Source organism: Mesoplodon bidens (assembly GCF_964165515.1).
Source record: "Mesoplodon bidens genome assembly, chromosome: 5".
NCBI classification, from domain to species: Eukaryota; Metazoa; Chordata; class Mammalia; order Artiodactyla; family Ziphiidae; genus Mesoplodon; species Mesoplodon bidens.
The window spans coordinates 36,487,112-36,502,048 of NC_138161.1; positions in this window are offsets into that span (position 1 = coordinate 36,487,112).

The window sequence follows — 14,937 nt, forward strand, 5'->3', positions numbered from 1 at the left end:
ATAAAATATACTTACTAAAGGCATAGACCTTTATTTAAATTTAGGAGGATGAGGCCAAAAAGCTTAACTAATTCTTGCCTTACAGGGGGTGTTTCAAGCATACATACTGTGTTTAGTAGCCTTTAATCTCCTATGAAATTTATATTCATGGCAGTCTAACACCGGGAAGAGTGAATAAAGTGAACACATAAAGGACAATGGCCCAGGGGAAGCGTAAAGATACAGTTGTATTTTAATATCATTTTTCTACATAACAACAGTAATAATGTCCTGGATTTCAATTTCTTTTTTGCATTCAGGTGCCTCAATGACCTTTATAAATTCAAAGAAGCCTGCTGGCCATGCAAGTTAGTCAAGTATTATTATCTATTTTAAAAGAAGGTAAATCAATATACAGGAAAATTTGAAGATTATCCCAAAGCAAACTATCTTTTACCAGTTGCAAATTTTAGCCACATCAGATTATGTCCAAAGGGCAAATGACTAGAAAAATAATACAATGAGAAACTGAAAGAGGGAGAAACTAAATGCTTTGAGGTTGGAAATTAACATGACAATATTTCTTTCTAGATGAAGTAATATCAAAGAAAAAATATTAGGGACACACTACAAATTTTGTTTGTAGAATATTTTAATCATTGGAGCATCCTGGTTATAGGGCTTATGCCATTGTTCAGAGTTGGCCATAGAAAAATCATTATTTTTTAACATAAAATAGGGAGATGGCAGCTAAGATGGTGTTAACGGAAACATGTTGACATTACTTTGTGCCCATCTAAGAAAAAAAAAAGAATGTGCTTAAAATGCAAAGAGGAAAGTGTTAAATGTAGACATAAATGTTAATAAAAAAAATAGAATGCTGGAAAAAGACTTAAATGTCAAGAAGATGTATAATATTACAAGCCAGGTCTTACTTAGAATTGACAGGTTTTGGACTGAAAGAAAATGACAATAATTAAAATGGGGCGGACTTAACAGCTAAACCAAACTGATTAAAGTCACGTAATTCCACATATGGTTTTCACTCCATATAAAGTTTAGTTGCATGGAAATTTCCTCAATCCATTGAAATGATTAGTCATGCATACAAAAAAAAATACTGTGGTAGGAAGGACGAAAACAGTAACAAGTTTATAGAGAATAATGAGGTATGAGATGTATAAGCTTTCATATGTAAAATACTTAAAGAAGAATGTGATATTATAAATTAACAGGAACAATGTGGATATCATGCCAGGCCTAGTTGAAACATATTTATTAGCAATGTAATTTCCAACTATAAGCACTTGAATTGCAAAAACATTAATGTTGATAACATCAAAAAAATTTAAGCTTGGAAGGCCTGAATAAATTCTAATAAATCACTACATGAATCTTCTATTTAGAATATAACATATCTATAACATACTCTCCTTGATAGCATTTATAATTATGATTCTCTGAAGACTGATACTGATAAAATTTTATTTATGCTTGTTGCTTATTTTATCAGAAACCTGCTCTTTTTACAAGATACAGTTTCTTTAACATCTGGTGTCTTTTTGTTTGTTTGTTTATTTTTATGTTTTTCATAAAATAAAAATAATTAAAACTAGGTAAAATTTAAGCACAATAGTTTTTCTCACATTTTCAATATTTTATCATAAGCACAAAAGTAATATTTGCTTGATAAATGTACATTAAGAATCCAAAGAGGACAACTGTCAGTAACACATAATCTCAATTACTTCCCAAGATGCCTTTAAAAGAATTCAAAACTTCCACTAAAATTGTCATAGTCCTTATCACTCTTCATTTCCAATGCTGTCACCTCTAATCTCAAATTAGGCATCCCTTTTATGTGTCATTTCTGTGACCACTCTTTTACAACGTACTGATCAGGGAACTCTTTCTTTCAGTACCTGAGGGTCACCAGACTCCCCCACTGATATTTGACACGATGTTTGGTTTATAGTAGTTACTTCATAAATGTTTAGTGAGTGAACTAACAAATGAATACCTGGACACCTTGGCCAGTGGCCAAGTGAACAGTAATGTCCACTTAGATCTGTGCATTTTTCATGTAAACTTTTCCTTCTTTCTGCTTTAGTCATTGTGCCTTACAGTAATAAAATGAGCACCTTGTTGTGATATTGCTGTGGCACTTGGATTTAACGCCATACCACCGTATGTGTCTTCCAGATAGATAAAAAAAATGTTTTACATTCTATCTTATAGGTTTGGAAATAGATATTCAAAGAGGGAATGTGAATTCCCCAGGCTTATACAGTGAATATGCAGTGAAGCAGAAACTCAAAGTCAGATTTTCTTGTTTCTCAAATTGTATTATTTCTATACCACCCATCTCTGTTCTGTTACTTTGACTTATTCTATTTTCTGTCCTCTATTTTTATAATCATGGTTCATTAACCCCTTACATTTATTTAATGTCCATTCACCACAATTTCTACTAAAAAATGATAGCAATTCCATATATTTCTTATCTCTCAATTATTTTAGTTTAATGCATTTCACTACACTTCTTGCATATTTTTATCTTCTGCAGGCATTTCACTATATTATATTTTGTTAGATGGGCAATATCTGAGAAATATTGATGTGGAATTTATTCCACAAATTGAGTTTCATTTAATTCCTCAGTTTGTGTGTGTGTGTGTTTGATGGTTGTAAATTGTTTTTATTTCATTTTGTTTTGCTCATTGTGGTTTTATTCTTTGCACATGTTCTCTCTTTGGTAATTGACTGGCTTTTCTCCCTGCTTCACCACTATCTGCCATCCAAAGAAGTGACTAGATTTAGGTTAATCAGTATGTACTGCAAGATTGCAGTTGATAATAGCAAGGGAAACTTATCTATGTGTTTGGGTTCCTTAGCCATAATTTTTTAGTCAATGGCCACATCTTTCTTATTGTTACTTTCTACAGGAAGAAAGGGCTAAATATTTCCTTCAGTAATATTATTATTATTATTAACCATTATTATTATAATTATTATTCTCAAGGGGAATGAATACACCAAAGAATGAGTCTTTCCTTTTTCGATGCTTCTTGGTTCCTCCCTTTACAACACACATGTTATAATGACGAATGAATTATTTAAGCGTTGTGAATTTTTTGAAATATTGTTCTTGGAACAGAATGAAGAATATGTTGGACAAGGGACATTTTAGAGAGATGCAGAGAAGCTTAAAAGTACTTGTAATTATCCATTTGTCTAAAATACCTAGATTTGGTGGTAGGATTCATAATGGAAACTAAGGGATAGATTCAAGATATATCTTAAAGAAAATATTCTCCAACAACTGGTGCTGGGAAATAAATGAAGATCACAGAAAATAATTTAGAGGACTCACATTTGTTGCTTAAATAAAAGATAGCAGTGTAACCAAGACAGATCCTATGGGGCTTTTCCCGGACAGACCCTCTCCCATGTACTCTGCCTGCCTCTTGTTTGTAAAAAAACTGTAGTCTCCCTGGCCTCACCAGAGTCACAAAATCCTAGCTCAAGAATTAATTATTAAAAGGATGTGAACATGCACTTACAAAAATAATAGTTTGGCCAGGAGAACTGGTAAGCATTTAAGCAGTAAATCAGCCATATGGCAGTCACAGAATCTTTAGTTTCTCCCTGAAGTACATAGATAACAGTATGTGATGCATATTCCTGAGTTGTTTTACTAAAACCCCCACTAAATGAAGGAAGTTAACTGCATGATGACCATGAGCATGTAGCCCCAAGATGGGCTGGAACCTGAGAATTGATGTTAACCGCTGTGACACCAGCCTGTTAACTCACCATCAACCAATCATATATTTGTGCATGAGCTGATCACACACCTGTCACTCCCCTCTCTCACCTTGCTCTTAAAAATGTCTTCCCTGAAGCCCAACAAGGAGCTCAGGTTTTTTGAGCATTAGTAGCCCTGCAGTACTTGTCTGGCACCTACAATAAATACTGCACTTTCCTTCACCACTACCCAGTGTCAGTAGGTTGGCTTTACTGCTTGTGGGTGAGTGGACCCAAGTTTGGTTCAGTAACAGCAACACTATATCCAAAAGGATAAAAGAAGATTCAGGAACTAATACTGTAGGAACATCACTGATATATTCAGAATATTGTGTTGGAGGAGAATATTATTTTTCCTATAATCTTGATAACTCTAGATATTATTTATTGAAGACAATAATTTTTAAGTTTTGCATATGTAAATATATCATATTACTTTGCATTTTTTGTTTCTAGGAAAGTCAAAGATTTTTTTAGCTGTGTGTTGTTTACACTTGTATTTCATCTTTGTAATTTACATTGTCATCTTCTCCCAAATTTTGTAGGGTTATTTACATATTTCCAGTTGACTAAACACATGATAATTTGCAGAGTAATTTTTGGTATTATACATTTATATTTTTAAAACACTTTTTAAGTATGCATATTACTTTTATTTATGTGTGTTATAATGCAAGGATTATGAACATGGGCAATGAAGAATTAGAATGATGGTTGTGCATCTCCATATATTGCAGTTGTAAACTTAAATTTTGTTCTTATACATTTTAAAGGAAACTATATACTAAAGTTCCTTGTTGTATTTACAACTACCTTCTGGATAGTTATATATCCAATGAACACATGGAGCTTTAACATTTATATTTAAACTCATCCCTTAACCATATCATTATGATTAATTGTTTCCCTTTTATGTTCAAGAAACTACCTTCATACTCCCAGTCATCCAGGCTTGAAATCTGGAAATAATTATTTTCCTCACAATTCTCTCACCATTCAAATCCAATCTACTTCCTACTCTTGGTTATTTCACCTTCACACTTTATATATTTAATGCATAATTTTATTTTGATTCCTGCTGATTAAAACCCTCACTCAGGCTCATCAGTAATTCCATCTTGAGCAATTGCATTTATTTTCAATTTTTTTCTTACATATTTTCTTTCTCTCTGTTCATTCACCTTAATAACGATAACAGCTAGTACTTATTGTATTTAAGCATAGTGCCATGTGGTTATATGTATTCTCTCATTTAATTTTTACAACTGCACACAAGAGGTATTGTATTTATCATCTTTTATCTGCATTTCCATGTTAAACCACTTGTAAACCAGAGAGATGAAAGGCATTCCCAAATTCACAAAGCAAGGGAATATTGCTGTTGGGATTGAAACCCAGGAATCTGACCTGAGTCCATGCTCTCAAACACAATACAATAACTCCAATTTACAGTTTTTCCAGATTAATCTTCTATAAATAGCCTTCTGACATCGACAATGTTCTGCTTAAAAACAGTCTGTGATATCCTATTGCCTAGTGATGAAATTGTGGCCCTAGGCCTGATTTTTTTTTTAACATCTTTATTGGAGTATAATTGCTTTACAATTGTGTGTTAGTTTCTGCTTTATAGCAAAGTGAATCAGGACAGGAATAAAGACACAGACATAATGAATGGACTTGAGGACATGGGGAGGGGGAAGGGTAAGCTGGGACGAAGTGAGAGAGTGGCATGAACATATATACACTACCTAGGCCTGATTTTTATCCTGATTCTTCCTTTCCTGTAGTGTGTCCCTAGATCATTCAAAAACATGATTGCATCTCCTTCTATGGCTTTGGTGAAGCTATTCTCTCCAACTTCACTTGTTTTGTGGACAATAGTTGAAATCCTTTACTCCCAACTTCCAGCCCTGCCTTCTTCTTCTGAGACCATTTCTGTATGCCACTTATATAATGTTATGTGCTATTTTCTTTTCCACCATGATAGACTGTTAACTCCTCCAAGCAGATATACAGTATCATTTATTTTTGGACCCTCAGCACCTGGTACAGTATCTTGTGAAGAGAAAGTAATTGATAATTATCTATTGGTTCAAATAATTAAATGCTTTTTAAGGTTATAAATAATAAGACTCATTTATATAAAGTGAATATCAACAAAATCCAAAACATGTTTTTTGTAGAATGTTCCTAATATTGATAGCTAACAAGTAGTTGAACCTACACATTCTTAAAGGCAAAAATGTTATGTACTTTGATATTATTATAATTTCTATGAAATCAAAATGATTATTTAAATTAATAGCATTTGCTAATTAAAAATTAAAGGAATCTAACCTAAATTTAATTTACAATATTCCCCTAAACGCATGGCTTTTCTATATCACCCTTAACTTACTGTGATTTAACTTTAAAACAACCATACAAATTTAATTATGCATTGGCTCCTAAGGGATGCACTCATGTATCAGTTTTCATCTCTCATGGACAGATCATTTGCACTTAAGTTACAAACCACTGAAAATCAATTTTTAATGGAAATACTCATACAACCTTAGCTGTAAAAGGGCAAAAATTCAGGCATAATACCAAGTGACAGGTTATTAACTATAATTTCAATTTTATGTTCTTTTGCCACAAGACTATATCAGCCATGAATAAGTGTGCTTTTGCCACACAAGTCACACTTACCAGAAGGTTATTTGTCAAATAAATCTTTAGTGGGTCCAGCATTGAGCCCACAGGGACCCTGGCGGAAATTCTGAGCTGTTTAGCAAGAAGGTACTGAACCAAAACAATAGTGCTGAAATGATGTTAAAGGTCTAAATGGAAACCAGAGAAGCAAGGAAATGTTGAGTAAAGTCTAAACTTCATGATTAACCATACCAGCCAACTTAGAAAAGCTTTTAGGTAGTGTATAAATTATCTCAAAATTAGTATCTACACTGGAGCAATCTTTCTACAGTGAGACATGCTCATTCATTATTTGCCTATATTTCTATAGTTTAAAATTATTTTTAAAAATATTCACTTGATTATTTATTTTAATAAACTTAGATTCAAATGAACATGACCTATTATTAATCAGGAGCTAGTAATGACGGTTGCAAATAGTATGGTTTTTCTTCTCATGAATTGGATGGATCAGATTCCTTAGCCAAATAAAGTCCTGTGAAAGTCAGTTTACAAACTCAAATACTGCAGAGTTACCTAGAATGGGCTATTATCCTAAGCTCTATAAATAAAATTTATTATAATTCTGAGGTTTAATTATTTTTTGAAAAAATATCTGTACAACCAGCAATGAAATAAGTTAATCAATAATTTTACTATTACTCATAGACAATCTGCTATGTGAATGAAATCTTTTAAAGTTGCTAATTTTTAGTACTAATTTAGATGATTTGCATGGAACATAGCAGTTGATTGTTCAGAAAATTAAGTTTATAGCACTCTACAATAAAAAATAATATATTGGGGACATAAAAATGAACTGATTACCTCAAAATATTCATTAGATGATATAGGAATTTTGAATTATATATTGCTGGTACTGAATTCCTTTTAGTTCTACATTTTATAGTAATTTTTTAAAACACTAAGTTGTAATTTAGTCAATTACACAGAAACACACACACACACATGATAAAACATTTCCGAGGGAATTTTAATTTTTGTTTGAGTGGTACCTAATTATGTTTAGACATGAAGGATATTTTTAGTTTTATAATAAAAAATACAATAGTTATATTTTCACCACAGCCTAGGGAATATATTTTAAAGTTATCCAAATTTAACTATGAATATTTGAAAAACAGTATATGAAGTTCCTTGCACTGGAAATTTTTATATCTTGACTTAGAAGTTGACTTACTAAAATATAAGTATAATGTACAGGTTTTGTTTGTTTTGTTTACTGCTGTAAGCTTAGAACCTAGACTGTTCCTGGCACATAATAAAGCCTTATTAATATTTACTGAACAACAGCTACTTTCCAATATCAACTACCATTCTTTAACAATAAAGTATGTTTGAAAAAATCAGTCTTGTCCATGTTACCGGGAGGAAAGCCTGAACTATTTAATCTTACTGACATATTTCTAACTAGAACTTCTAGTTGCTTGAGGCTCAAGTTGAAATCCCTTGCCTTTCTAGTATAATGTGAGTTTAATCTTTACTGCCAATTTTGTTTTAGACTGAGCATGAATTATTTTTGCAGCATTTATCATCAGGGAGCCTAACTCTTTTACAAAAAGCAATATACTATGTACGACTATAAAATGAATACCAGTATTTATTAGTTATTTTAGAATATATTTTTGTACTTAATTTAAGAAGTAGAGACTTTTAGTCCAGTAGCTGTTTTTAGTCATTACGAAGGGCTGTTTTTAAACCAAAAAAGATGATTAAATGGAAACAAACTAAATTGATTCTTATAAAACAAAAACAATCTTCAAAACATTTTTTAGAAATCACAAATTTTCTTTTGGCAAAGTACAAAAAGGGCCAGTACTGAGCAGACTAGTGATATTTCCCTTGTTCCTGTTAATAGTGGTTCATTGTTGTCTTGCTTCTAAACTCCTTTTTCTATCTTATTTAAGTTCCTTCCTGTTCAGCAAATAGTGCTTTTTTGCTTCATCTAGGCCTCTACTCTGTTCTAAGGTGTAAATATTTAGAATAACTTATGTTGCTTTGACTTCCAGCTTACTTCTTATACAAAGAAAAATGAACCTTAAACAAAATAATGAAACCCTAAAACTCAAGTGTCAATATGGACTAGCAAGAAAAACTCTTGAATAAATTGCTCTCCAGAATTATTAAATATTTATACCAAATCAACTGCTTATCTAACATCTACATATACAACCAGCTTTGGACATGGGTTCCCAGTGATTACCTCTTTAGGGATTCACTGTCCATTACAGTGGTAACCAACAATAGAGGAGAAAAAGCATGACAAAATAGCCAAGTGAGAGAAAAAAAAATATATATATATAGTTTACTCATTTTATGTTAATTGACATAAAATTATTTCAGGCATTATCGTTACACTAAAAGTGGCATTTATTTAGTTAGTCACTACTTTCATTGGAGGAAATGTCTTAACAGAATAATTCTTAACAGTCAAATGCACGGGGGGAGCAGTACTCCCTCCAAGTTTGTTGGGGAGCAGTATGTGGGTTGATCAGAATCTGAGATGTTGACATTATGGGGCATGCATAATTTTAGAGAAGCATATTCAAAATATAAATTTTATATCTGTATAAAAATCTAAACTATAGAAAGCAAATCTAAACATGGTCTTCTGGCCTGATATATGAGCCAGTTTCAAAACCTCATTTTACAAATGGTTTCTTGGGCCACTTTCCTTAGCATCTGTGTCAGTTTGAGTCCTCTGAGCATCACACACCAAGTGGGATTCAATGTGCAGGAGATTTACTGGGGAAATGCCTGTGAAGACCAAGGGGAGGGAGAAGTTGTGGGCAGTGGGTAGGAAGAGTCACAGATGACTACCTCTATGTTTTCATTTGTGGCCAGGCTAGTGTGGGTATTGTAGGGGGAGTCCCACAGCCTTGAGGAAGGGGCCAGCATTAATACTTCTGCAGTGCTAAATCCTTTGCTGGGAGAAGCCTGCTGGAAGCATAGTCTTGTCACGAATGCATGATGGTTTTAGAAGAGGCAACCATGAATGCATTTGTGGATCCAGAGAGGAGACAACCACTCTCCCTATAAAGTATTCTCTTGAAGGAGCTGAGTGGTGAATTTCTATGTCACTACACAGGAATTGACTGGGAAGGGACACAAAGGAACTTTTGGGTTGATGGCAATACTTTATGTCTTGACTGTTCTGGAGATTACAGAACCATCATACATTTTTCAAACTGCATTAAATATACACTTAAAGTAGATGCACTTTAGATTGTAAACTATACTTAAATGTTATTTTTTTTAAAGCAGAGGTGGGTTACTGCCTTAAATTGTTTGATTTTTAATTTTTGCAATGAATACTTATTTACCACATTATGTTATCTATTTTCATTTATCATCAGTTTTAAAAATCATCATCCTTTCTGTATTAATTTTCTTCTTTCTGAAGTTTGTATTGTGGCATTTTTCTTAGTAAAGGCTTATAAGGAGTAACATAATTTTGGTCTAAAAAAAGCTTTAATTCCTCTCATTCTTGAATGGTTGGTAAAACAAGAATCAAATTCTGGATTGACAGTTATTTTGAATATATTATTTTGAATGCATTATTCTACTGTCTCTGGAATCTATTGTTACAAATGAGAAATCTGTCAGTCTTTCAGTCTTTTTAAAGAAGGCTTTACTTTTTTTCTCTTTGATATTCTGCAGTTTCAGTCTGATGAGTCTCTGGTGAAATTATTTTTTTGTATTTCTTGCTTGAAACTTGATGTGATCTTTTAATTTGAGGACTCATGTCTTTCTCCTATTCTAGACAACTTTCAGACTTTATTTGTACGAAGGTTTTCTCATCCCCCATTCTGTTTATTATACCTCTGAGACTCCTTGCAGTGAGTGTTCTTGATTGCAAGCAAAACAAATAAACTGCCTGGTTTAAGGGGAAAATAAATCCTGACTTATGGGGGCAGAAGAATGGAAATCAGTAAATGAGCATAAATACCAGAAAGCAAAGCAATCGGCACAAACAAGAGCATACCACAAAAGGAGGCCAGAGAGAACACTGCCACCGCTGCTGACCATGACATTTTGTTAGCTTCTTAGCCAACACCATTAATACAGGACACTGGATACTGGGTTTACAACCACTTCCACTGAATTCTAGAGACAGAATATTGCTATGTCTATCTGAAAAGATGCTACATTGTTTCTTCTTAATGGAAACATAGTATCCCATATTGTCCAATGTGCAAGAAAGGATAAAAGGTATCTATCCTTTTCCATGTCTATAGGGGGATATAACTGCTGCCTTCCACAAATTCCAATATTATGAAACATTTCTTAATAAAAAGTAGTGTCAGACCTTCATGTTCCTAAGTAATAGAGTCACTATAATTCAACACTTTAGACAATTTTCTTCAAGAAATATCTCTAAATATAATATACCATTACCTAGTACAAACAAAAATGCACTCTCTCTTCAACTTTAAAGTTTATCAGATATTTTCACTACAATTCTCCATTTTCCCTCATGTCATTTTATGATCGCATATCAATATACTGTAATCTATTAACTAAAATGCAAATTTAACCATCACCTAAATTGTTTAAAAATTAGTGAAGAGAAAATTTTAATATAAATGTAAAATTTGTTAAAATATCGTCGCAACACACCATAGATAAAAAATATGGGTGGTTATCACTGTTGTGCTTACTACTTTTTTTCTCAAGGCAACAGTGAATATTTATGAGCTCAACTCACTTCATTTCATGTCTCAGTAATTCTAAATTATGGTTCATGTTACTGTCCCCAGTTCTACTCCAATACTAATTTTTAGCAATGTCAATATACACCTAGATGATAAGTCCAATGCCTTAGCTTCTCAGTTGTTTGAAATACTCTTGACTAATGATCTTGTCCTCTAATCGCTCTAATGTCCCCTCAATCCCATGGTCATACTCTAGACCTTGTCATTACCAATATTCATAAGGCTTCCATAATCTCAGTTACAAGCACTCTACTCCCCAAACACAACTGATTATTTCTTGGTCACTTCTTTTGCAGCAAATCTATTTCTACTACTTGCCTGTACAGGGAGCTACCAACATAGTTCCAGATAGCAGTTGATCTGGTAACTTGAATCTCAGAGTAAGGACAAGTAGTTAAGTCCCTGCCAACCTGTTGATGTACGTGCACATGCCCTCCTTGTCATTTTGATATCTGCCAGGCAAATTACTACTCTAAGACCATTGCACTAATTGTAAAAGTTAGTAAGATATCAATTATTTTAAACATCACAAAATTATATTTGGAGAGTTTTTGTTACATTGTGTAACCTAGGCTATTCTGACTGAAAAATAAATTGTCTCCTAGAAGTGCAATGTGATGTAAAAAAATCTTAACACGTGTGACTGTGGCTTAAAGGCCTGGTGACAAGCAGTGAAAATACTAGAGCCTTGCAGAATGTTAGTCAGTAGTTAAATATTTGACTTAATCTAATGTATTAGCTTTAGGTGAAGATTTGAAAAAATAGAATGTTAATAGTATGTATTGGGTTCTATTGACACTGACAAGACAAAAATGATCACCTCATTCACTAAGTATAAAGGGGACAAGCACACTAAGAAGTGGCCATTTTTTCCTCTCTACCCTTCTACCTCCACACCAGTAAAAAAAGATAAAACTGTAAAAGCCTGTTTGTAAAGATCAGATGAAAGTATGGACTTCACATTTATTTCTAAGAAACACGACCATCTGAATATTTTCAAAGTGTATATGAAGATCAGATTTAACATATGTACACAGTCCAAGAAACCACTGCCACAAACAAGAATAGGAACAATGTCACCACCCCATAAGGTTTTCTTGTGCTTTTTGTAATCCAGCCCTCCTCTATAGCCTCTCCAGGCAACTGCTGAACTGCTTTCTGTCACTTTTAAAACCAATGAATGGATTAAAGTGTTTCAGAGCAAAGTTCAGTTAAGAATGTAGCGCCTACTTGAATTTATATCCTTTCAAATGTACAAAATGCCTTAGGGAAAAAAGAATAGGTATGTAACTTTCTCACTAAAGCATAAGAGTTTCAACATAACTGGAAAGAAAGAGAGAAAAAGACACATGAGTTAGCAATCAAAGAAATAGGTGTGAGATCTGTATCTCAAAAATAATATTGTGTTTTGTTTGTGGCACATGGAATATATTGGAATTAAAGAAGTACAATGCCTTTGGATTTTTGAAAGCATTGTGCTTTCAAAAGTACCAGTAGTCTGGACAGTTTAAAGCCAGAAATTATCCCTTATGCCCCTGAATGTCCAGAAAGCAGGCTGAGTAATCTGCTGTCAAGGAGAGCCTGTTCTTCTCTAATTTCCAGAAACGGAATCAATGATCAACAAATGATCATTCCCACCCCCAGTGTAATGAACCTCCCCAACATCTGTCCTGTTAAATTTAAAGAATGACTGTGATACGTCTCAGTTTTTGTTGATAAATATTTGACAACCAGCTACCTGGGGAAAAAATAATCCTGATTTGTAGTATTTGCTGATTTCCCTGGTAGACATATTCCCAACATGGCTAATTTCAAACTACCAATATAATGTTAACTGACTTACAAATTTCCTGAAAATTTAGTAGTTGGGCCTTGCAAGCCAGTATATTCTGACACTAGCACATCAGTAGCTATGTCTTACCCTCCTCTTTATTATGGCGACTGCATATTATGGCTACCTTGTCCTTGTTCCACCATTGTGTTTGGAATGTATGGGGGCATAACTTGTCCTTTCAATTCATGGTCACAGGATCAAACAGAACTGCACCTAGACTGGGTAGTGAGACTACTACACAATACACATAGGATGTAGATTTTGAGACTAAAACCATAGCTAGCTATAACTTCTAGGATTTTTCCTTTGTGAGGGGGTAAGAGTATGTAACTTGGAGAAGAATGAGTCAAGTATTGGGAGAACAGAAGACCACATAGTGGTAGTCACCAGTACTGCTTGCTGAATATTTCTGGCATCCAATGTTTCAGAACTATAGTAGGAATACAGGTCCCTGTCATATGCTTATTTTACTTCTCTGACTTATCCTATTACTGTCCCCCTTGTCTCCTCACCCTTACCCCATCACGATGGCCTCCTTGTCATTCTTATTCATTACACTGACTATGTGCAAAGTTTTCTCTGCTCAAAACAATGTTTTCCCAGTTATCCACCTGACTCAGTACCAGTCTCCTTCAAATCTTTATTCAAATATGATCTTAGAGTGGACTACATTCACTACGCTACCTCAGCAACCAGACATGCTGGATCCTCTAACTCAGTTTCACTTTTGTCCTCCATCATATTTATCAGCATACAATATATTATATAACTTACTTTCTTATGATATTCACTGATTATTTTTGCCTTGCTCCCGATGAGAATGTAAGATCTACAAAGGAAAGACTTTGGTTATTTTTATTGTATTTTTTTTCTGTAATGTACCCCAAACCAGAACTATCTTTTATATATAATAAGGACTTTAAAAAATTTATATGGAATAAATAGATGAATTTCATGTGTGATTTGAAAAATGGGTCAAATATATTCATCTGTAACCAAATCCTGGGTTATGTTCCATTGGAGAGACTTGAAGATGGAGTATGTTGTGCCTTCAATGGTGGATGTGATCAGTCTTGGTGAGGTGAAGTCTCTTTTGATCAGTTCCTGAATAGGCTTCATTGTACCATCAGATTCACTTTGTTTTATTTGTCTCAAAACCTCAGCAAGCCCAAGGCTGTAGGGGAAGTTGGATGACTGACATCATTATACAAGTCATTATATTCTAAGGATTATTTCGAATCTGCTCCACATGGCAGGACTTTTATTTCAAAAAGGACGAAATTATTCCCCTTTTGTTTTGCCATGCAAACTGCTAAACTGCTGCAGGCCTCTTTGCAGATGTGATAGGTTGAAAATGCATTATACATACCAGTGATATTTCAGATTTCTTTTTCAGTATTTCTTTCCCCTTTCATTTGAATGACCCTGAAGCTGTGAAATGACTCAGAACTGGAATTTGGGTAAAATCATTTCAAAAACCTTGGTAACTCCAGTCTGACCTCTTTAATCATAAGACTCTAGAGTATTCTTTTGGCCATAGAAAATACAATAGGAATTTAAAGGGGATATCATATATTTTGGTCCTAGGGGCACCCTTGACAATCTCCTCATACCAAGTATCCTTATAGGTTAGACTCTTTGATTATTATTTTGACCTTTCTGTCCAATATTTTAAATCTGTCAGATAAATGTTCTGTTATGTCTCTGACACTCTGGGATTGAGCCATTTCCATTGAAATATCTTCCATTTCTACTGCCACATCTACCGATGTCCTTAAGAAATTGCCACACTTTTAATTTCTCAATGCCTCAATGGTAAGACAATCTTCTCAGTCTCTAAGGTGAACAATATAATAGTGGAATAATTATGCCATATATTGTAATCTATTCCAATAGTCATTTATTGAT